The 25,136-nt window shown below is 34.0% G+C and overlaps 1 protein-coding gene and 1 long non-coding RNA gene across 6 annotated transcripts in view; both read right to left on the bottom strand.

Annotated features, from left to right (window-relative positions):
• Kcnd2 (potassium voltage-gated channel subfamily D member 2) overlaps positions 1 to 25,136 on the bottom strand; it is a 445,925-nt gene that overhangs the window by 332,196 nt on the left and 88,593 nt on the right. The window lies entirely within an intron of this gene.
• Positions 1 to 25,136, bottom strand: part of LOC125611375 — a 65,706-nt gene that overhangs the window by 15,948 nt on the left and 24,622 nt on the right. The window contains exons 1-3 of one of the 3 annotated variants that reach the window (XR_007341546.1): positions 16,617 to 25,136; positions 15,924 to 16,048; positions 12,339 to 14,341 (exon numbers count right to left, since the gene is read on the bottom strand). The exon at positions 16,617 to 25,136 is cut by the window's right edge and continues 24,622 nt beyond it. This is a non-coding gene — a long non-coding RNA (uncharacterized LOC125611375). Of the gene's footprint in view, positions 1 to 12,338; positions 16,049 to 16,616 lie in introns of those variants that run through there. The other 2 variants (XR_007341545.1, XR_007341547.1) reach the window with 2 other exon arrangements.

Here is a 25,136-nt window from a genome sequence, read left to right as displayed (position 1 = left end):
ATCTTTAAGAGAAAGTTAAGAGAATATAATTCCTCAATATTTTTAGCTCCAAGAAAATTTCTGGAAAATAATTTTAATATACAAAGATAACAAAGAGTAATAAAGAATGACCAATGGTCCTTATGACAGTGAAATTTGCAGAACTAAGTATTTGTTGGTAGAATACAAATTTAAGTGGTGTTTATCAAAGACTCCAAACATGAAGCAATGGTGAGGACATGGGAATGAGAAAGAGACAATTAATTACCTTGATTTGATCAGTATTTATTATATGCATGTATTGAAATATCACACTGTACCCCATAAATATATACAACATTATGTGTTAATCAAGTTTTTTTTTAAAGTTTGAGATAGAAATGTGAACTACCCTGATCTAATCATTATATACTGTGCACATGTTTCAAATCATCACACTGTACTCCACAAATTTCTACAACTAAAATATTATTAATAATTTATTATAAATTTAAACAACTAAAATACAAATTAATAAATTAATTTATTAAAAAATATAAAAACTAAAAGAAATACATGATCTCATATATATTTCTGAATTCTTAAATATAGAAGAAAGGGATATCCTGATCCTAACTCTTTGGGCTTTTTAAGAAGTATCACTGATTGACTACCAAGAAATATTTGGAACTGTACTTTCTCTTTGTTATTGAGTCCTTTTCATGGGTCTGTTCAAGGATACTTCCTGTAGTTCTCAGAAGAGAAAGAGAAACATTTGTTGACTTCCACGGAAAGCTTAGCTCTTTAGAGCCACTGTGGGGTGGAGAAGCAAAAAAAGTGGTCAACACTGAGGAAAAGTGTTGGCAAGAGACTATTAGTCTTGTGATGACCCAGTCACCCATAGTCATATAAAGAGACTACTTAATGTGAACCTCAAAATATGATGTGAAATAAATGTAAAAATGAATATGATTTTTATTCTTAAGAAATATTTCTATATCCTGAAATAGTCTAGCATTTTCTTCCGAGTTAAATATCAGAGTTCAAGGGCTCCTGAGGTTAACAAGGTACAAATGCTTCTGAATTTATCTTTCCTACCATCAAAACTACATTTTAATGGCTATGTCATCCTGATACTCCTGAGGCTAGACAGAAAAAGTGAGCCTTGCACAGAATTCTTAGGATCAATACAAAGGAGTGTCAGGCCAAAAATAATGTGTGCTCAATCTCAGAATACAAAGAAGACTAAATGGAGTCAGTATCATCAGGTGGTCACTGCACTCATTTCCAGTTGAGACTGAAAATAACTATGTGCAGGAATGAAAATAGCTCAATGCAGAACCACTGGAAACCGGTGCAAAAGCCATCTGAGCTATAATTACAAAGGAAAGGAGAATCATATGAAAATACTGGTGTATGATAGAAAAACCTATGTACATCAAGAACATTTCCCTTTTCTAAAAACCTTTAATGTCATATTGGATGGGACATGCTTCACAGTTCAGCTATTTCTAGAACATTAAAGAATCTACAAATGAAAATGTCACATCCTCTGGAACTGTGTTTGCTGTCTTGTGCTTTGTTTCTTGTTTTTCTCCATAAGTTACTGGCTTTGATGGCAGCCTCTTATCGACTAGGAGTTTGGAAACTAAAACTAAGTGACCTTTTCCTATGCCAAATTAGAAGTTATATTTTTCCCTTTCCAGTATTCATATATTTGCTAGTTTTCACTTACATTGGGAGCAAATATGACTGGTATTGAATTTAATGTTTCTAAAGTTGGAAAAAATCATCCATTTACCAATTGTTACAGTTTAGATATGAGGTGTTCTCCAAACACTCATGTGTAAGACAATGCAAAAACATTTAGAGATTACTGATTGGGTTATGAGAGTCTTAACCTAATTAGTACATTAATCCCCTCATAGGGATTAACTGGTAACTCTAGGGAGATCAGGTGTGGATAGAAGAGGTAGGTCCCTGGAGGTGTGCATTTGGGTATAGATTTTGTCCTTCTTGAGTGGAACTCTCTTTCTTTGCTTCCTGGTCTGCTGTCCTAAGCTATTTTCTTCCACCAGACTCTTCTGCTGTGATGTCCCACCTTGATTCTGGCCCAGAGCAGGAGAGACTTCCATCTATGGACTGGGACCTCTGAAACCATGAGGCCCAAAGAAACTTTTCCTCCTTAACACTGTTGTCATCAGGTCTTTTGGTCATAGCAGTGAAACAGCTGGCTAAAATACCAATATTTACTGTTTATCTACTTTTCTTCCTATCAGTGATCTAGATGTGGGATTTACAGAATTACTTAAGGATTTTCTGCCTTCAAGTAATTCATCATTACACAATGGCAGGATCTATGCTTTTAAAGTTGTCTAAAAATGACTTTGATCGTAAAAGGAAACTGTGAACAAAGTCTGTGAAGTTATGGAAATGACTATGCGTTTTCCCTAAACACTTCTGCTTCCATAAGTGCAGAGTCTGGGCCAAGCACAGGTCCTCTTGATTACCACTCCTCTGCCATGCTTCTTAGCAGCCAGGGGTGGCTTTCTATGGGGTTGTGACTGCTGAATGTCAATGGCAGTTCTTATGAGCTAGATTTTGATTTTGTCCTCAAAACAAGAGAAGTATTCATTTAACTTATTACGTACATCCAGTCTAATACTTTTTGGCAGGAAAATCAAAATTCTAAAAAGATCATATACATTCTTTGGAAAAGATATTTAGATAGAGTAAAATGGTAGATACATTGATTTATATGATGTTTCAAACAAATGTTATGTGTTGTATTATGATAACAATGGTCCCACAGAAAGTCGTTTTAAAACTGAAGAATATATTTAAGCATAGGAGATTAGGGTGATGCTGAAAAAAGTGGCATGGTGGAAGATGGATGCGGTTTGGGTGATGAGCCTAGTACTCCCTCATACTATAACATCATTTACATATCATCATCTTTGAAAGCCCTTTATTTCCTATTTATATAAATTCAGAAAAGTTCTAATGAACCTGTTACTGAACATTATATATTCTTTCTTCTATTTCTAACTAGGAATATATAAAACCCTTGTTATGCTGACCACAGATATTTTAATCAGACTGATATTTAATCAGATTTTCTCTCACTAATATGGCCTTACTTGTATACAAGAGAGCATACCATTGAATGGTGAAGAATACAAGATAAGGTGTGAATTGAACTTTGCTTTCTTAATAATTAAATGTAATTTAATACTGACAAAAAAAGTTCCTTTAATTAAGCTTTTCACCGTGATTTTTTGTTCAAGGTTGAAATATAAAAGGATAACATGGTTCTCACACACAAGTGAATGTGGGTTTCTGCAAACATATATTTACATACATATCCATATGCACATCAAATGTGGGGTAATATATTGCCAGTCTATTTGTGTTCACCTAACAATGCTTTAGCAAAGTCCTGTTGCTGTTATCAAAAGTCAACAAATTTAGTAGGTTTTGACTAAGTTTCAGAGCATGTTAGTGCTAAGTTCAGTGCATATGCTATGAGACTGCTCATACTTTTAAGTTTCCAAGTTTAAATAATTATTACTTGCTAACTTATAAAAAATGCTTAACTTTTAGGTTTTTTAGAGTATTTATTCTTCTAATTAAGTAAACTGTTTTAATATTAATTACCACAATGTGCTGAAAGGAAAATAAGAAAATTAAGAGTTAGTACAAGTAGAAAGGCAATCTTTGTAGCCTGAAACTGTTGGTTGACATAGAGTGAACAAGACTGAAAGAAAATCTGGCCAAAGAAAAGGGAAGGGGAAAGGAAGAGAGTTTAAATAACACATCAAGAGTACAAAGGGAAATTATTTTTTTCAAAAGGGAGTGCTAGGATACAATTCAGAATTAATTCCATAACACGTTTGCATGGTTTACACCTGTAGACTGACTTATACATTCTTCATGAGACACAGTTAGATGTTTTCTTTAGGACCATGTGGATCATAGTTCAGAGTTGCAAGCTTTGATGTGATTAGTTGTAAGAAAGGCAGTGTCCCCAGCCACATCAATGTTTATAGCAGCACAATTCACAATAGCAAACTATGCAGCCAACCTAGATGCCCTTTAGTGGGTGAATGGATAAAAAAAAAATGTGGCATATATACACAATGGAATTTACTCAGCATTAAAAACGAACAAAAAACATGGCTTTTGCAGGTAAATGAATGGCATTGGAGAAGATAATGCTATGTGAAATCAGCCAATCCCCAAAAAACAAATACCGAATGTTTACTCTGATATAGGGAGGTTGACTCATAGTGGGATTGGGAGGGAGAGCATGGGAGGAATAGATGGAGTCTAGACAGGGAAGAGGGGTGGGAGGGAAAGGGAGAGGGCAGGGTATTAGCAAGGATGGTGGAATGTGATGGATATCATTATACAAAGTACATATATGAAGAATTGAATTGGGTGTCAACATACTTCATATACAAATAGAAATACAAAAATTGTGGTATATATGTATATAAAGAATTGTAATGCAAAAAAAAAATAGCGTTACCTTAGATTAGGTAGCAGGAAGTGAAAGGAGGGGAAGGCAGGGGATGTGGGGATAAGAAAGATAGTAGAATGAAATGGACTGTATGTGTATATGTGATTATATGGCCAATGTGATTCTACAATATGTATACTCAGAAAAATGAGATATTATAGCTCATCTATGTATGATACATCAAAGTATATAAGTGCATTCTACTGTCATGTATAACTAATTAAAACAAACANCTTTACATTAGCACATTTTACCAAAAATATATATATATATATATATATATATATATATATATATATATATATGTATATGAAAGGCAGAGTCCCATAAGGAGCTGAGAATAATCTGACCATGACACTTAAGGAAAATCCTTAGAAGTTCTTCAGGAGCTTTCTTTTTAGCAAGTATCACTATGACTTTATACAAACTATTCACAATATTATAACTTAATACAAAGTGATTATTTACAAAACATACTTGAGGCAAGCATTTGCCTAATGCTGACCAGAAACTTACAATTATAAAGGTAAGGCATTAATAGGAGTAATAACCTAGCAAGTGTTCTGTTCTATTTTAAAGTGACATCTTAGCAACATGGTAGTAACATTTATTAAAAAAATCACTAAGTTATTTAACTTGTGTTTAAATTCTAACAATAAGTATTATTGGTTTCTTTGAGATTAAAAATTTTAAATATATTATAATTATCCTGAAAAGTGATTTCCTGGGCTCATAATTCCTTAGTAGCTTAAAACTTTTACCATATTCTTGTTCAGATCTTGGAAATCTCAACTTATACAATTTTCACCCTAGCACTTTCTTTGGTTTGGATATAAAATGTCCCTCCAAAAGCTCATGAGGCAATGCAGGAATATTGAATATTCAGAGGTGAAATGATTATAGTATGAATACTATAACGTAATTGGTAGAATAATCCTTTTGATGGATTAATAATTTGAATGAATCACTGGATGGTAACTAAAGGCAGGTAGGAAGTGCTGGAAGTCACTGAGGGCATGCCCTAGGGTACTGTATTCCAACACTGGAGCTCTCAACTCCCCTGCTTCAGTGAGCATAGGATCCCTCCTCCATGACCTTCCACCATGATACTCTGCTTCGTCCTGGGCCCAGGCAATGAAGTCAGAGGACCATGGACTGAGCCTCTAAAACCATGAGCCCCAAATGAAATTTTTCTCCTCTAAGTTGTACTTTCATCAACAAAAAGTGGACCAACACTGCTCTTCTATGCTTTAACCAATATTAGACTAATTAGGGTATTGGCTTCATATTCAGACTTAAGGCAATGGGAAGATCATGTGGGTAAAGTAAAATGAAATTGGATATTTTTAGATTCTAAACACTTTAACTTATTTTCTAGAATTAGGGGAGAGAGAGAGAGAGAGAGAGAGAGAGAGAGAGAGAGAGAGAAATATGCTTTATAATCAGCTTCAGATTTTTCAAGGAAATGCCTCAAGGAAAAATAAAAATTGTTCAGCATGATCAACTTGATTGCATGTGCATCCTGTTCTAGATAGAACTATAAAGTAAGGTAAATAAATCACGTAAATCCACTGACTGTGCACTTATTTAAAAAAAAAAAAACTAATGGATTTCAATTTTGAGTTTTACATTTCCTGAATAGTTGTCTATTAAACCTATTGAGAAAGTACTGGTTTCCTCTGCTTTCTTTCTTCCAATTGAGTGGCATAAGTCAGTTTTAAATATAAATTTTTTTCATGCTCAAAATAAAAAAATTCTTTAGAAATAAAATTTCAATCTAATAAAAAAGCTTATTATCATACATCATACAAACAATTTGTTCATAGTGTTGGTATACTTAGTTTCTTTACAATTTTTACCAATAGTTTTGGCTAGTAATTGGGAGATCTTATTTCTGAGAATAATAGAATCATTTGCAGATATAACTAAAATTATAAATTACAAGTCTATGTACTATTGTACCCCCATTAACTTATTTTTATTTTCCTATGTAACATGAAAAAGGCTTGCATTCATCCTTCACATTATATCAAATTAAAAAGAAAATAAATATTGGGCAGAATGTAACCACAAATAAATTTTCCATGTTTTTCTTTTGCCTATCATATTATTATCAAAAAAGTTAAGATTCTTCCTTTAAGCAAGGATATAATTACAATAAATACCTTTTACATAATAAGAATTAAATTATATGTAATATTTTGTTAATTCTTTAGCAATTTATTCTGAGAACTTTACATATCTTTAAATATTTTGTTAGGAATATCTTTAATTCTTTGGTGTTTTCACAACTCCTAAAGAAACCAGTTTGTGAAATTAAAATAATTTATTTAACTAACTCACTACTGTTAGAAAGTCATCAATGTTCTTGAAATAAATACATCTAAAACAATTTTTAATAACAGATCAATATGTCTACTTATGTTCTTCCTCCCTACTTATGAATATTAGGTAGAAAGCTGATTCCATTTGTGAGGAAAGAACTTTTATCTGTCATTTTTGTCAGAGTTTTCCATACATTGTGGCCATGATTGTGTTCCATGATTTGTAGTCAATATCTATATATAACTAGATATTTTCCTCACAGAAAAAAAAAATGTTTAATAACATATTAGTAAAATGTTATGCTACATACAAAAAGGAAATACTGCATACAATAAGAATCTAGAAAAAAGTTATTAAATACTGTCCATGCATTAGTGAGTTTATTTGTAAAGCTATTACTGAACTCTTTCAATTGCTGTGTGTTTCATTTTATTTTTGTCATTTCCCAAAGTCATACTTCTGAGGAATTTGTGCTGTATCAGAAGCCACTGGAGGTCCCAAGATGTCAGGCTCCAATTCATCATCCATACACTCCCTGACCTAGAGACCCTATTTGCTTCAGAACAAACATGTGCTTTATAAATGGGAAGAGGGAAGGCATAAATGAATGAACAAAGTCAGTGACATTCTATAACATGCAGGCAGTCATAAAAATGTAGTCCACATTGGTTCTATTTCTAGTATTATTAATGATTATATTAGCAACTAATTCTGGAGAGTTCTGTAGTATTCCCATATAAAATATTTATGACTATCACTATACCTTCTTTGTGGGGTCGGTATTTTTGTATTTCTGAACGTTATCTGAAGTTATCTAAAATTCAAACTATTTTTTTTTGGTATCAGGGATTGAATCCAGGTGTTTTGTTTTGTTTTGTTTTGTTTTTTACCACTGAGCCATATCCTCAGTCCTGTTTTTTATATTTTATTTTGAGACAAGTTCTTACTAAGTTTCCCAGGCTGGCCTTGAACTTGTGATCCTCCTGCCTCAGCCTCCTGAGCTGCTGGGATTATGGGCATGAGCCACTATGCCTAACCAAACTAATTGTACAATAAATGCTGTAAGCTTATTTTCTTATACATTCATATTTTTACATATTAGATGTATTTATTTATTGTAGTTTATAAGGTAAGTTATATTTTCTTCAGGAAAGAAGATATATAACTCAGGATAGAATAGGTTATGCTGCTAATAAACAAATCCTGAAAGTCAGTGTCATATCATTAGAGTATCATAATCAATATTAATGAGAAATTTATATTTCATTGACCTTAAGTAAGCTTTGTATCCACAAAACTCCAAGGTAGCTATTCCATATATGATGAGTCAGTGATGGAAGCCACCTTGACCTTGTGGCTCCACCACATGGACACAGGGTATTTGGAGAGATGCTGGATAAGGGTGTAGAAATGTTTCTTGATCCTGCCCATGTATCACACATACCTGCCTCAATCATACCAGGCAGAAGATTACATAGACTGGCTAACTTGAGATGTTCGTAAAATGCAGTTTCACTATATTTAAAAAAGGTGTACTAAGAATCAAATATCTTCAAAAGTTTTCCAGACTATAAGCATAAATGAGTTATAGATGTGAGATTTTAAGAGTGAGTGAAAGAAAAGGCAAATTTGACATTTCCCTGACAGTCACCTGAAGATGTTTGTGTATATTTTGTTTAAAATAAATAACTTTTAACTCGTATTTTTTCAAAGATAGTTTAGCAGCAAGGAAACTAAAATTGACCAATTGTGATCTTTAACATGATACATTGTCTAATTTTTCTGTGCCGCAATCCATCAATCAATAATAATAGTTCAATAATCATTACTATTTCCCTGACATATGTTATTACACTGGTAGGGCTGCATGAAAGGAACTAAAATATTATCAGTGATATTTTCAAATCCATACTAATTACATTATCAACTTTAGAATTTTCATGATGCATAGAAAACACACTGGCTTACTTTCCTGTGCTATGTTAGAATCATTTTATTTCATGCCTAAGAAATAGTTAACCTTGGAGAAGAATCACATTAAAATTTCTTATATAAAAAACTGACATGAGTAGAGATCTATCTGCCTTAAAAAACTATTAAAATTTTCTGGCCACTTATTTCAGTTTTATTGTATTTTCAGTTACAAATGAGTTCTTCTCTTAAACAGGCATATAAATTTCCAGTATAGATTAAAGTAGAAGACATGAGCCATTTGCTACTGAGAAAAGTAATATTACAACTAAGATTTTATCGCCCTCTCAGTCCTTAGAATAGTTCCAATATATAATTCTTTCTAAAAAAAAAAAAAAAAGAAGGTACGAATCTTAAGCAAAAAAGCAAATTACTCTTGCCAAATTTTTGAGATGTTGGCATTTTTGAACTGTTACTTAACAATGAATTTTAAAGTTATGTTGAAAGCAGAAATTATCTCTGAAGATTTATATAGCTAGGTAATTCAGTAAAGAATCACATTTTTGTGAACCTGCTTGTACAAAGCTGTATTATAGTAATAATAATCGTTATGGCAAATATCTTGTACAGTTAACAAAAGACATTTCTATAATTATTGTATTCACTTAAAATGCTATATAGTATATGTCACAGGGGAATATACAGTGGCCACTAAGGGAATTCTATTATTTATTCCTAATTCCCACAAAATATTCCATGGGAGGAAAAAAAAAAACTTTCTTTCACTTCAGTAGGCATGAGATTAATCAGGGGAGATCGGAAAATTTTGTGATTCTGTTTTAAAATCTGCATTCAAACCAGGTGCAGTGCACAACTATAATCCCAGTGACTCTGGAGGCTAAGGCAGGAAGGTCACAAGTTCAAAGTCAGACTCAGCAATTTACTGAGGCCCTAGGTAACTTGGCGAAATCCTGACTCAAAATAAATAATAATAATTTTTAAAAAGAAGGGTTGAGAGTGTGGCTCAATGGTTAAGTGCTTCTGGGTTCAACACCCAGCACCAAAAAATAAAAAGTAAAATTTGCATTCAAAATATCTTTGTCAAAATTATACCTACTTAAATAAAGTTATATAAACTTTGGATTTTTATTATTTCATTTCTTTTTAATGTGGTGCTGAGGATTGAACCCTGAACCCGACACATGCTAAGTGAGTACTGCTGAGCCACAACCCAGCCCTTATTATTTCATTTTAATTTGTCATCTTTTAATACCTCAAAACGTTAATCCTGGCATGTGGTAATCTTAAGGTAAATTTAAAAATAATGCATATGCCCTTTAAATTTATTATTTTCATATTTTAAATGATATATAACTATAAATATGAGATATAAATAACAAATGTGAAATATAACAGCATAAATAAGAAATATAAATTATATGTGTGTGTGTGTATGTATGTGTGTGTGTGTGTGTGTGTATATATATATATATATATATATATATATATATATATCAGTCTACCATTTTCCTTCAAGGAAATAATTTTTTTTTATTTGCCTTCAATGTTAGTCTTTCCAACTTTCCAAGGTCCACTGTTTCATAGCTATTTATAAGCACTTATTTGCTTCTTTCTCCTTCCTCTTAAAGGACATAGTCTAGTAGAACAAGTATTAGTTAACAAAAAGTAATAAATTGATAATTAAGTTGCTTTAATGGGGGCCACATTATATATACAGTGTGGGCAAAAAAAGAGTGACACATAAGCTGGATGGTGTGTCCCATAAGGTTATTGAGGGCATGATATTTCTGATATTAAATTTAGGGGATATATACAGTTGTCGTAGGGAGGAGACTGGTACAAGCCTTCCAGGCAGAAAGGAAGACATGAACAAAGTCATCGGAATACGATGGAACATGGAAGCCTATTAAAATATTTGCCATTTAAAAGAATAATGTAAAATAATTAGATTGTTTTCCTATTCTTACACATGAAGCTTTAGAGAGTCTAAGTATCCAAGTGTCAGGCTCAAGGGTAACCTATGTCCACTTGACTCCACAAACCTCTGTCTTAACACCATATTCTCTTCTCCTGAAGAGAGAGAGATGAGAAAGGTCAATTACAAGCAAAATCAGTAAGCTTAAAAATTTTGTATTATCTTGGAAAACTAATAACAGATTACTGAAAACTTACAACTGACTCACAGTTTAAATAAAATGTATTTTACAAAACTGATAATAGGAAAAGGAATCAAGTTTTAATAATCACAGTATAAACCCTGTCTGTACCCACCACACTTGTTCTAGTTCTTTGACTTCTCTAGATACATTTTTTCCTTCATTAAACGAAAAAAATAAAATATAATATTATGAAATAAAAATTTCAAATATATATATATATATATATTAGAATTTTATTTTAAAATTCATCTATAGCCTCTATCTCCCTGATTCTTCTAAAAAGGATCAAACAAGTTAAGTCAGCATTATTACTTTCATCTTTAGAGGACTAAATTAACTTTCACAGAAGTATGTGACTTGTCAAATCACAGCTGCCAGATGTCTGACTCAGAATTTGAACCCAGTTTTTTTCAATTTCAATTTCAACTCTTCCTTCAATACCACATCTAACAAAACTAAACAACACATCAAATTTGAATTTAAAAATACCCTAATTTCAACTTCAGTCAAAACATTAAGAGACACTGTGTAAACAGAAGACATATACTGAAAAGTCCTTCTCCTATTTGAGAGAAAATGCCAGAACTATAGATTCTGCCAATACAATGTAAGAAACAGCTGAGCACATGAAAAATTTCAGTGAGTCATGTGAATGCTTTAAAGGAGATAAGAAGCATGTAGAAACTTAGAAAACTTAGTGTGTATGATTTTTTATCGCTGACATTTTAGCATCCAACTGATATAAAAATTGGTTGAGCTTCAAGTTTTTCAAGATTTTTGAAAGGCAGAATTAGCTAATGAATCGAAATAGAAAAAGTCAATAGGCAGTGGATAAAACTGAATATCACCATTCAGTTCAATCTTTCAAAGAGGGTCATTTCAGGTCTAGGGATTCTAAAAGAAAGCTAAGTGTTTCTATCTAAATATATTTTATACTTCAAATAATATATAGCATGCCTTTATACTCATGCTATACATTATTTTATATTTATGTCATATAAATATTTTCATATAAAATATAAATGATGGTCTTTAAAAAATAACAGTAAGGGAATATCAAATGTTAGTAAATGAATATATTTGAGAGTTTTCAATAATTTACTCTCATAGTAAGGCAACAAAATTCTGAAATTGGTTTTTGAAAACTTGTCAAAGGATTCTTGTGAGGACTGCTAATTTATAACAGCTGGCTCACAGTGTTTGAGTGTGACTATCCTCCACCACTCTAAGAAACCTTTCTTCTGATGACTGCAATTCATCTAAAATTCAGTAGAAGTTCAAGAAGAAAGAGCAAAATACAGACAAAAAGTCATGGGGACTTTAAAAAAGAGCTTTCTTCAATTGAGAGACAGAAAAGGGATATTCAGTGTGAATGTATACCAAGGGTGTGGTAATCAGTGGGGGTTGAGTTTACAAAAAAACAAATTTCATTTTAAGACTAATACAACTCAGATTTCAACAAGAAATGTTTGCTATGATGACTAATATTCTTTATAGGATTATTTTCCCCTCAAAGCCCTGCATATCTAATTTTGATTAAATGAATGTGACTTGCTACTTTTTGTAGGTCATGCTGGCCTTAATTGGGGGCAGAAAGGGGATATTTTATAACATTGAGGAATAATTTCATAATCATTACAACACCCACACAAACAGACTTAATTCATTTATAAACTTGAGCTTCGTCGGGAAAATGCTCCGTTAACTGGCTTTTCAAATGCCAGAGAATGGTTCATTAGCTTTAACTGTAATATTATGATGACAACTCATAATAGAATAGAGACTCATATCTTTTTATCTACATAAAAATAATGCAGTCTCTGATGAATTTAGGATTTCTGACAGTTCGCTTATCAAGCCTTGATATAAATTCATGCAGCATATTGAAAAGGAATATTTCCACTGTTATGGTACATTTAAGCTGACAAGGAATAGGACTGAACAATGATTCTTTGATCTAAAAAGTCTTTGTAAGGTATGCAATAAGCATTATGGCCACCTAGCATTTACACAGAGGAGACTGAAAGGAATCTAGATTTCCAAGTATATGCTGGCTAGAAGAGGCAGGGACAGAAGTACTTAGTTAATAACTTCTTCATAAACTGTTATTTTTTATAGTGTTTTATGGGATGCACTTTGTGTATTCCTTCAAAAATTTATGTTCCCCAGTAAATAAGTAATATCTACACAAATTAGAAATTCCATAGTTTAAGAGACTTTAGGGATTTCAATGTGCATCCACTGCGCAAGAGGCAAATGGTCTCTTTTACAAGTGATCACTTCTTATAGAGTTGATTACAAGGTAGACATATGCCAGGTTCCTTTTTCAAAAAGGGCTAGGGGCCCTGTAAACACTGGGATAAGTTCATGGTTTGGCTGAATAGGTGAGGACTAGTGAAAGTCATCCAAAAAGTATTAGATGTGCACCTCAAGTGATTATTAAAACCTACCAGGGTGATTCTGGATGAAGGAAATGATGTATACTAGGGCCGAAGAAACACAGAGGGCAAAGGTAAAGAAATGACAAAAGGAAAAGTGCATTTGGGAAAAGGAAAGTAGTCATACAGAACACACCATATAGGTTATCAGGCAAAGCCCATGAGGAAGGACTTAAGTTACCCTTTAAAGATTCTAAAATTTATATGAAAATCTACGGGAAACAGTCAAGAAAGTCTCTTAATTAAGATGAAAGTCTGTATTAAGAAGCTTAATTTGTTGGCAGTTTGGAGGATAAAACTCACATAGGGCAAGACAAAGAGAGAGACACTCTCTATATTTAATTGTTATGTGGCTTCTAATCTTTTCGAAAATGTAGAGTGGAGATAGAAACATTTTGAAGTTATTTAATTCAAATGGAATTTCAATAGAAAGCAGGACTTGTCAGCCAATATCCTGTGGTATTTTCCTAAGCTCCAATGTGATACCCTCCCGTGTCAAAAAGAAAATTTTTAAAGAAAAAGTCAGCCAAACAAGTTTTGTTAATATATAAACATTTCAATTTCATCCATGAATTCCGAGTAGTTTACCCATGGGTCTATCTTGAAATTATGAAGACTAGGTATTTTGAGATTTAAGTGTCTATATTCATGACCACTTTCCCCTATGTGGGTGGGAACATACCTTAGGGACATGTCCTAAAAGTATGGAAGGTCCCTCCTTACTGTAGTACTGATATTCTAGAACAATTAATTTCATTATTACTCTCAAAAAAGAAGAGCAATTTAAAGCTAAGTCAATTCTAAGGAGGAGGTAAAGAGCTTTTCAGATTTGCATATGAATCACTTCTAGTGAAAGCTTTTTCTGCTTTAGAATGTGAGAAGATGAATGCTCACTGGTTATTCTCAATTGCCCTGTGGCAGTTAATACCAGTTAGAAAAAGAGCAAGACCTAGGTGCAGGTGCTGTTCTCCAACCAGCAATGGGAGCAGGTTGTTGTAGTCTTTTGCCTTTTTTGTGGAAGAAAAGGGAAGTAAATTAATTCTATAGTACAAAATCCAGTCCTAGATCAGAGGGAAGCAAAACAAGATAAGAAAAATGCCAGGATAGAAATAATCACAATAAAAAATCAAATAAGGGCTGGAGATATAGCTCCATTGACAGAGTGCTTGCCTCACATGCATAGGCCCTGGGTTCAATCCCAGCACCACACACACACACACACACACACACACACACAAAAAAAAATCTATCCTGAACTGAATAACAAATTAGACTCTGGAGGAAGTCTTGGCACATTGACAACTAAGATAAAAATTCTGAAAGGACTCAGACATAAGTCACTGTAAGGTATCATTTTCCAGAGAATATTCTAGTGAAGTAAAAGGATCCCTGAGGGGAAACGAATCTGAGGGCACAAATCTGAAGTAAAACTTTATAAAGGGAATTCAATTCACAGACTTCTAACTTCGGTCCAGAAAGTCCAGGTTCATAAAGACTTGTGGTTGAAAGGTTGGTGGCAGCTATTCCATTTTGGGACTTAGCAGGGAGCTTTGATCCCACAGTATTTGACAGAGCTAAATTTAACAGTCCTGTTCCTCTATGAAAAAAGAAACCTATCAGATAAGAAAGAAGTTCATCACAAAACAAAAAGACAAATTTCTTTTCATAGTTTCGACTCTCTGTGCAAAAGTTCTAGAATTTTCATTCTGTTAAAATAGGAAAATTGCTACATAATGGGTCTACGATTTAATAAGACATATTTTCTGTTGTAAAAATAAAATTAAAAGTCATTACAAATTGTGTTATTATTCCCTGTATCTACAAACTATGAAGATGTCTTCATTAAAAATACATAAAAAATAAAAAAATAAAACTATCTTCTTAAATGTACTAAATTACTTTGCAAAGGGAAAAAATTCAGAATAGAACAACAACAACAAAAAAACAACTTTATACATTGCTCAATAGCACAACAACAGTAATATTAAAGTTTGAATTCAGCTATACATGAAAACAGTCCTTAATTTTTTCCATTTTTAGATCAATTTGATTTAAAGTTATTCTAGACCTATAAGAAAAGTAGAGAAACATGGAACATAGGTTTTAAAGAGAAATTATAGTGAATAATTTGGCTACTCAAGATTTTAAGAAAAACAAGTTTTTCCTAAGATCTAAATTCACTAAGAATATTATAATATTATCCTAAATATCAAGAAAATTTCAGCTACACAGTTTGCACCTTCTACACCAATATCACAGATTCAGCAGTCCCACTACTGGTTATATAGCCAAAAAAAATGAAATTGATATGTCAAAGACATACATGGACTTCCATGTTTACTGTAGCACTATTCTAATAGCCAAGAACTGGGAACAACCAAAGTGTTCACCAAGGAATGAATGCATAAGTAGTATGATGTACAAATATACAGTGGAATACTTACTATTCAGCTATAAAAAGAAGGAAATCCTGTTATCTGCAGTAACATGGATAAAACTAGAGGACATTATCCTAACAGAAACAAACCATGCATGGGGAAAAAAAACACATGACTTTACTCATGTGGAATCTAAAAATGCTGAACTTACATAAATAAAGAGTTGAATAGTGGTAGCCAGAGGCTGGCAGAGCTGAGGGAGATGTTGAGGAGATGTAGAGGAGAAGTTGATCAAAGGATGCAAAACTTCAGTTAGAAAGAATAAATTTGAGGGATCTGTTGTACAACACAAGAACCATAGTTACTCACAATATAATGTATCCTTGAAATACATAACAGATTTTAAGTATTCTCATCACAAAACAGTAACTATGTGAAGCAATTCATATGTGTATTTATATTCACATATATATCAAAACCTCATGTTGAACACAATAAATACATGCCCTTTGTCTATTTAGGAAAAAGATGTTTTAAAAACTGCTAAACTTCTTTGAGGAGAGAAAAAAGTAAAACAAACACATTCTTTGAGGTATAGAAGACTTCTCTTCTGTCTCATGCAGGAGTAGCCATTTAACCTGAATAGTGCATTCTGTTGATTCATTCATGAAGACTTTGGGACTGAGACAGAAGGAGCTAAAACCAAATTATTAGGATTACTGACAAATTGCTCACTTTCAGGAAAAAATTGATTAAAAGAATTCATCTGGTTTCAAGTTAGCCATTCACTCAACCAATCATTCTGTGATTTGGAATTACTATCTGTCAAGCATTATTTTAGGTATAATAACTGGCTGAATTGAGATTACCCACCAACATTGAAGGGTATGGTACATTCACTTACCTTCAAAAGAAATGGATCTTATGCTGTCTTATAATTCCTTCATGGAGAAAAATCCAGAAGACTCTCTTTTACCCCTCCTTATAGCTATAGGAAAGGCATCAATCAAATTACTTCCATAGGTTCTCTGCCTAGGCACTGGTTTACAGAGTCTAAGGCAATCATTAGATGATTTAGTGTTGTTTTTTCTTTTAAATCTTTTCTTTATATGCCTTTCCACCTCTGGAAAATGATTAAAATCAAAGCAACAACAGTGTGGTAGATTAGAATCTACTCATGAACTGTTTCATTTCACTCTCTATGGAGCCTGTCCATGACATACATACTTAGCATCACTCTGTTGAACTCAGGAATGGTCACATGTTATATTATGGTCAATGGAGAGTGGGTAGATGCAAATTCTGTCTACAAAAGAGAAAGTTTGAGATTCCTTTTCTCATCAACTATGATACAGACATGACCCAGATAAGGACTGCTTCACTGGCCTGAGCCCCAGAATGAAGACAGAAGAAAGTGGAACTGCAATAGCTCTTGAGAGGCTTGTAAACCCATGAAGAAATAAACCCTTGGCAAGGGACTGGTAGTTTTCACTGCGTAGGCTAAACTATCTGATGTAATATAATCACCATCAGCACTATCAAGCCTTTCCAGTTCTATAATCCTTTCCCTGTAAAACAGCAAAAGAAGATTAATTCTAAAATAGGATTTGTTACCTTTTCCTATTTGGGTCTTTGGTATACAGTGTTTGTTTTAATATACAAATGGTGCAGAATTATGTAAACACATTCTCTGTAATGCCTAGATTTAAATCCAAATCTGTCCCTTTTCAGCTGTGTTATCTTGGACAATGAACTGATTTCCTGGGCTTCACATTTCTCTTCTGCAAAATGAAAACAGTAATTTACCTCTTATAGGATGCTAAATTAACACTTGTGGATATTATTATTTACCATTAGTATTAATATTATTATTTGCTATGAATATACTTACTAAGGTGTCGGTAGCTTTCATAGGCAATACATTTAATTGTTGTCTTGATGAATTCAATTCTAACCCATCTAAAAATGTTGTTGACTCTGTACTTAAATGTATAAGGGATCCAAATATGTCAGATGATAACACTTTTATACTCAGAATTTTGTAGTAGTTTCCCATTTATCTCAGGGCAAACTGAGTCTGTGCCAATTATACCCTCTCTGGTCTGCATTAGGCCATACCACTCCTGAACCTCTCTAATCTCATCTTAGGCTCCCCGACAATAGCTCATTTTACTCCAGGTGAACTACACTTTCTCTTCCTTGCACTTCTACTTTGGGGCCTTTGCTCTCTCTCCTCCAGTGCCTGAAATGCTCTCTCTCCAGGTATGCTTGCTGCTAAGGCTAATCACCTCCTTCACAACTTTGTCCAAATGTCACTATATTAACAAGGCAAATAGCATCTTTTTTTTTTTTTTTCAATTGCAATTCTCCCCAACCCTTGCCACTTCTGATTCCACTTATGCACATCTTTCTCTCTTTCTAAAAAAATTTGCCACTGGACTAACACACTATGCAATGTGCACATGCTATACATTTATTTTTATCTTTTATCCATCACTAAAATGAAGGCTTAATAAAAGAATGTCTTTCGTTTATTGATTCCAAGCAATTATATGAATGCCTGGTATATGAGACTGGTAAATGAATTTTGTCAGCTTAGTGAACAAACTGAAAGCCATGGAGTTTCCTTCTGATAAACAAGACCTTTGTTTAGCAGTTATCTATGCCATGGTGGAAGGTTTACTTCTGAGAATCTGTGCCTATTAGAGGAGATATGAAGTGCTAAAACGTAAATGAAGCCCAAATGATGAGGTACTGAGACGAAATGAGGGATTTCATATTCATGCAGAGTCTCATTTGGATTGAGGAAGGTCAGCTATTTCAGGACAGTAAGGAAATCATGCCCTTAGAAGCCCTGAGACTGTAGAAGTGTTTAGATCTGTACTTTAATATTTAATTTCATATATTTCCTGAAGGAAACTGATTAATAATTGCAACCAGTGAAGCCTCTACTTTAAAGGATTGACCCCTGCAAGCTGTTGATTTTTGAAGATTAAAATAGTACCTTTTTTTTTTCTTATAAGTCACGGGTGGGACAGCTTTTGAACTTCATAGAGCTGAAAAAAAACAAGGTAAACTATGAAAGTAAACTAATTAGCCACATGTTTGGCAGTTTTTCTTTTTTAGGACAGCAAAGCTCATTGGTACATATTTCAATAGTTTGAGTTGATTCTAATGGAATATTCATTTGAAATTATCATGCTTCTCATAACTGCTTTATATTTTAAAAATTTATCTCAACTCCCCCTAATTGTCAACTCTCAAACTCCAGGTCACATCCATATATCAAAGGAGGAGGATCAGAGATAACAAAGCCAATGCTAAACATCATCTCTACCACAGCAACCCATCAACACACTCGGGTGGCCCAAATACCCAGTTGTTTGTGAAAAGTATACCTACAGCTCAGACACAGAAAGAATCATCTATTAAGGACAATGCATAACTGAAATATGAAGAAGCAGAGATGTCTGAAGTGAGGCACAGTGTTTTCATGTCTTCTCCATGCTTTCTTTAATTCTGTCCTTTGCTTTCTGTGAAAACCTGCTCTGTCTATACTATAGTCTTTTCCCCCTTTTCAGTTTTTGACCTCTTTATGGATACCAATGTTATTTCCACAAAACTTGGCTTCTAGTCAGATTTCCTAGAAACAACTTCATATTATTAATCAAACTGAAAATGGTTAATAAGAATTAACAAAAAATGAATGTTCCTGAAAATTTTAATGGGATGCATAGGGAGCTTATGCACTTGGGAGAGGCTAATAACTTTAAAAATTTATTAGAAGTGAAAATGCTGTCAAATAATTTTTAACTGACAATAATATTTCCACTGACAGAGAAAAGTTACTTTCAGAATGAAAAAGATGGTCATTTCCATATTTACAAGGAAGTACTTTAAATAGATTTTTTAAAACTGTAACAAGGATATGTGAGTTGGTTCCTTTCAATGTAATAGTTTTGTTTACACATTTACACACAAGCAAACACATACAACTGTCAAGAAATACCTTGAAACCCAACAAACTTACATTAGAAAATAAAAATCATCCTTATTATCAACTAGCAATTAACAGTTTTAACAGTAAGAGAACAATTGTCTCTGGATCTGCAAAAAGAACCTGAAAAGTAATACACTACGACCATAAAAAGTTATGGAATCTTTGACCTTTACATTCTGGAAATTTCCTTCATTGGAGCCAGTGAGAGGGAAAATCTGATGCTGAAATGCTTTGGGTCAAATGAACCTTGACATAGTACTATAGTCTGAGACCAATCACGGAGGGAAGATGAACAGTGTGTCCAGACATTTAGATGTGACACTCCTGGTTATGGCTTGCCCGACTGAATTAGTATCAAATAAAACAACTATCCCAGGCCTTTTTACACTCTGGCAACAAAGATCCCAAAGGAACTTAAACCTTTAAAGCAGATATTTGTCAGGATGGATGCAGCCCTTCCCTGGTCACCTTGATAGGAGAATGAAAGAAGAAAATTTAGCTATTAACAGCTGTGTTCTCATGGCTACTTGCTCCTTTTGAAAATGATTATGAAATTAATTGGTCACTATTTTTGAAACTAAATGACAGTACAAGCTGACTCTCTTTCTTCTGAAAAACAACACTATAGCTACTTAGTAATTAGAATATTTTTTAAAATTTTGTACAAAGAAAATAAAACCTTTTTATTTCTGCTTAAAGGAAAAAAAAGAATTTTAATGATAGATGTTCTTATTGAGAGAAGAGTCTGATTAAATCATCTGAGAGGTCGTTTCACACCATTTCTCCATCCTCGGCACACAGTAGATAATCATTATTAACACTCAGGTTGTAGTGATGAGACTTTACAATGATGCAAATATTATCAGGGAAAAGAAATATAATTGTCCAAATGATGTTCAATGTCCCCATAGAGGTATACCCAGACCCTCGTGGTCTTTTTTTCCAAGGGAAATAGAAAAGTAGTGATTACATGCAGTCTCTAAACAGAGCAGGAAGCCCCCACTGCTTGGCTGGTATCCTCTTGGTCTACCTCATGACTCTGTTTCTCTTAAAGTCAAAGGAAATAATGAGACAGACCTCAGTTTTCTTCTTAAATTCTGTTATCATGTTTCTTTACTTCCATCAATTCCAGGTTTCTGATCTGTGGCAGGGGCATAATAACTACCTTGAAGATTTACTGAATCTCTGAAGGACAATGTATTATAAGCACAACATGCTATGCTTTGCACATAATGTGCACTCAACAGAAGTAAACCTATTTTTTCTTAGATGTTACAGTAATACCTTGAAGTTATATACCCAATTTTAATTGTTTACAGTGTTTTATGTGTCCTATTTCACTGAATTCTAAGAAGAAAAATAAGGGAAAGATGGAAGGCAGGAGGGAGGAAGAGAGAAAGGAGGGAGGGAAGGAGGAAGGAAGGAAGGTGGGAAGAAAAGAAGGAAGTTAACTACTAAACAATTTAACAGATGAGGAAATATGACCAAAAAAAGTTGGAATAAAGCAACTCCATCTTTGTTAGAAGCCATACCCCTTTGGTCAGCTTAACCCATCATTGCCCCTGCCCTTTAAAATAAAAAAAAAAAAAGTTGGAAATCAACCATGGTCACATATTAATGACTGAGATTCAGATTTTGGAAATAACTGCACACTGTTTTCCAGGACTATACCCTGTTGTCTTCCCCACCATGGGTTCACTCAGGTACAGGGGTGGGGGGGGGCTTGTAGAACAACTATTCCACTGAATGCTTGAAAGGAAAAAGGATTTGCATGATTCTGCCATAGTTGGGAGCTTCTCCCCAAACCCAAATCCTATCTTCTTTACACTATTTCACAGACCTGGGAATGAAAAAAAAAAATTCTGTAATACGAGGTACCCTCAATACAGACTCCTTTTATAAGTGAACATACAAAATAGTACTAAATATAACCCAAAGCTAAGGGGGTCAAATAAAGCACAACTTTACCCATAATAACCCTTTTGACACTGATTTTGAAATTTTAAATATAACTTTTTTTTTTAATCTCTTTAGGTGTCATAATCACATACCCAGTTGGCCAAGTGAGGAATCCAGCAAACCCACATATTTGTCTTCAGCTCTTGAACACCTAAGGGCACAATGGGGACTCAGGGTCCCTTCTATAATCCCTTCTCCTTCTTTAACCCATTATTTATTCTTTTATTTTTAATCTATTCTGCCTCTGTTTCCATAAAGATAAGGATTTGCAGTCTTTCCAATCCCAGGGCTATATCCACAATGATGGCTCATTGGAAGGAGATTTTTAAAGATAACATCTTGAAGGCATAAAGTTACATGAGGTTCATCAAAATACTGTGTCTGACTGTAGTAACTTCACTATAAAATTTTAGTAGCAAAATTTAACCGAAGTATAACAAGTGGCCAAAACAATTTTGGAAGTCTGGATTCAGGGCAGAAAAATTACATGAAAAAATGAATCTAAAAGTCAGTCAAATGACAGATGCTTTTAATAGGTTCATCATCTCTTAAAATTATATTGGAATCTAAATAAAAAGTCCTATGACTCCTGACAGAGCCATTCTTATATCATGCTGCCTGTGTTTAGTTATCGCAGCCCAGGGATTCCTCATCTGCCAAGACAAGGTATATATTTCCATGTAATTCACATGAGGCTGTTTGCTACATGAAACAATCTCTACCCAAACTCAGCATTGTCTACCCTCACTTACAGGGAAGAGGCACCACTGTCCATCTCTTCAGGACAAGCTCTTTGTCATTCTAAATATTTTTAATGAATTTTGTAATTAATTAATTTTAAACTTCTATTAAAGATAGTTTATTCTTATTCAAATTAGAACAAAGTTCCAAATTGTATTCTTTTCAGTTTTATCACTTTTATTCTTTTCCTAAACATGATTTTTCACACTTATAGAAATTTACATTAATACCATCCATACAGATTCTGTTTAGAACATATGCCTTGTCTTGGAAGAATCTCATTTAATCTTTTCCTGTAGGTGCATTTTCTATTTGCTTCTTTTCTATACCCTTAACCATGCATGTCAAGAAGTATTAGGGAACTGCACAACTGACATCCCAGTATTTTTCTCTTTTCTGCCTTCATCCCTCACAGGCCCAGCACCTTTGCCCTTACCTTAATTAGGACCTGGCAGGATTATTCAGGACATTGAGTAAACCACTGGCTGAAATAAATGCAAACACTTATCTGCCTCTTCTGTCCTCTCTCAGTAGGGATTACAAAGAGGAAGAGAAGTTCTAGCTGGTACACAGGCACTGGCCAATGCAAGCACAGTGTCTCAGTCTTTCTAGTCCCTCAGGTCCCAACCAGCGTGAAACCTGCAGGTGGCTGCTGCTGTCTGACACTGTCCTTGATCTTGACTCTTCTGTCTAGCCTTGTCATCTTCCTACTGACACCTGAAAGTGACTTTTTGACTCAGGACACTTGAATTAGCCCCTTTCTTCCTTCCTTCATACTTTCTTTCTCTCTACCTCCCTCCATCCCTCCCTTCCTTTCATTTCAAAGCAAAATAAAAGAAATAAAAAACTGCTGTGAACTTCACCTTGGCTTTCTTATAACATCACCATCCTATTGAATCTTTATATACCTCTTTTCATACTTTTGTCTACAATATCAATTTTACATTCCAGTATCTTCTTCATGTAGTTTATGACTTCTCCATTTTGTTTCTTATAATCTTTGTTTTCCTCCTTTCATTGTGGCAGTGTGCCCCACCCACAAGGCATGCCTCCTAGTCTGTAAATAGCTTTTCGTTGAAGGTAGAGTTGGCCAACTCCCCTTCCCACCGCTTTTCTCTGGAGCTTAATGGCATAAAAAAAAAAATGACTCCAACTACTATGCCAGACTTTCTTCTGGAGAACAGTTAGTACAGTATGGTACACGAACACAGAGAAATGGTGAGGTTTGCCTAGGGAGAACTTGGCAAAATGAAGTGCAAAGTTGATGTCAGGGTGACATTTATAAACTAGACACACTAGGATGTGAACAGAAACTGTAAAACTAAGACAAGTCCCAGTGGCAGAAACACAACATCTAAAATTAATGTGTTTTCCAAACATTTACTGAGTATGTACTATGTGCTGAGTGCAGAGGTCCCTCCTTTGTGCTAAGAACAAGGGAAGTAGTAAAAAGGCCAGTGAGCTGAGGCAGTGTGAATAAGAGAACAGCTGGGGAGACATATCAGAGGAGCAGAAAGAGAAGAAGATGTCAGATCAGAGTGCCAGGGGCGATCACCAGGTAAAGCCACGCTAGCTATTGTAAAGACTTCAGCTTTTATTTTGTGCAAATGTGGAAGCTATTACATGCTCTGCACAGACAAAACAAAATAACATACATGGTCAAACTTAGGTTATGACAGGATCAATCTAGATTTTGAAGCAGGGAAAGGGTTGAACAGGGACTCTAGTTAGTTGTCTGGCACAATAACACAGGTGAGAGATGACAACAGCTTTGCAGTGTGGTACAAAAGAGAAGAGGTTGCTCTCAGGATATATATAGTACTTTGAACATAAATCCATTGATTACATAACTCAAAGGTGTTTCTCCTGGAAATCAGAAGTATGAGGCATCCATCTTGTGAGATAACTACCGTGCGGTTAAAAGAGTTTGTATCAGAAAGACTGAAAGTTTAGTTTTAAGCATATGTAGCGTGAGGTTTCTTAGACATCCAAGGATTTACACTGGATTCAACCTAAACAGTAAATCTCTCTCTCCTTTCTACTCCCCTTTTCCCTGTTGTTTTCCCTCCTTATATCAGAATTAATGCATTGTGTGGACCTTCCTGGTTCTCTTCACCCTGGGTCCAACCTATAGCAATGCTCAATAGAACAACTAAAATCTTACTGTGTAATTTCCAAAGAGAAAATGTACTTCACTGTGAACTGATTCTCATAGGAAGCCATAATATATAGCCTGTGTCACAGAATTACATATAGACTTTTAGGAAACTTTGGCAGAATCTATAGCAACCTTTTATTTTATCCTTGAGGAAGCTGAAGCCCAGGAAGGATAAATAACTTTCAAAAGGTCAGCGATCTAGTTACTACAGAGCTCGAGCTAGAACCCAAGGATCCTGCAAGCTATTAGATCCATGCTGCCTCTTAACTGATTTCCTACTTTCATTATAATTCACATGCTGCAGCACTCATATTCTATTTACATATTTTTACTTAGAAATATAATTAAATGCCAGACTTCTAGCATAGCATCACCATCTTCCTGGCCTTGAAAACAAAACTTTGACTTTTTCCTTCCTTTTCTCATTAGATGTGTTTCGAGACCTTCCGTTAACCTCAAGATGAACAGAACTATGGATTGTAAAACCTCAAGCAGAAAAAAATGATTTATGCCAATAACACAGTCTGGAATTTAAACCAGAGAAAACATAACTTTTAAAGACATTT

The sequence above is a fragment of the Marmota marmota genome, unplaced genomic scaffold (genome assembly GCF_001458135.2).
Source record: "Marmota marmota marmota unplaced genomic scaffold, marMar, whole genome shotgun sequence".
Lineage (NCBI taxonomy): Eukaryota > Metazoa > Chordata > Mammalia > Rodentia > Sciuridae > Marmota > Marmota marmota.
This window is presented reverse-complemented; position numbering and strand designations above follow the sequence as displayed.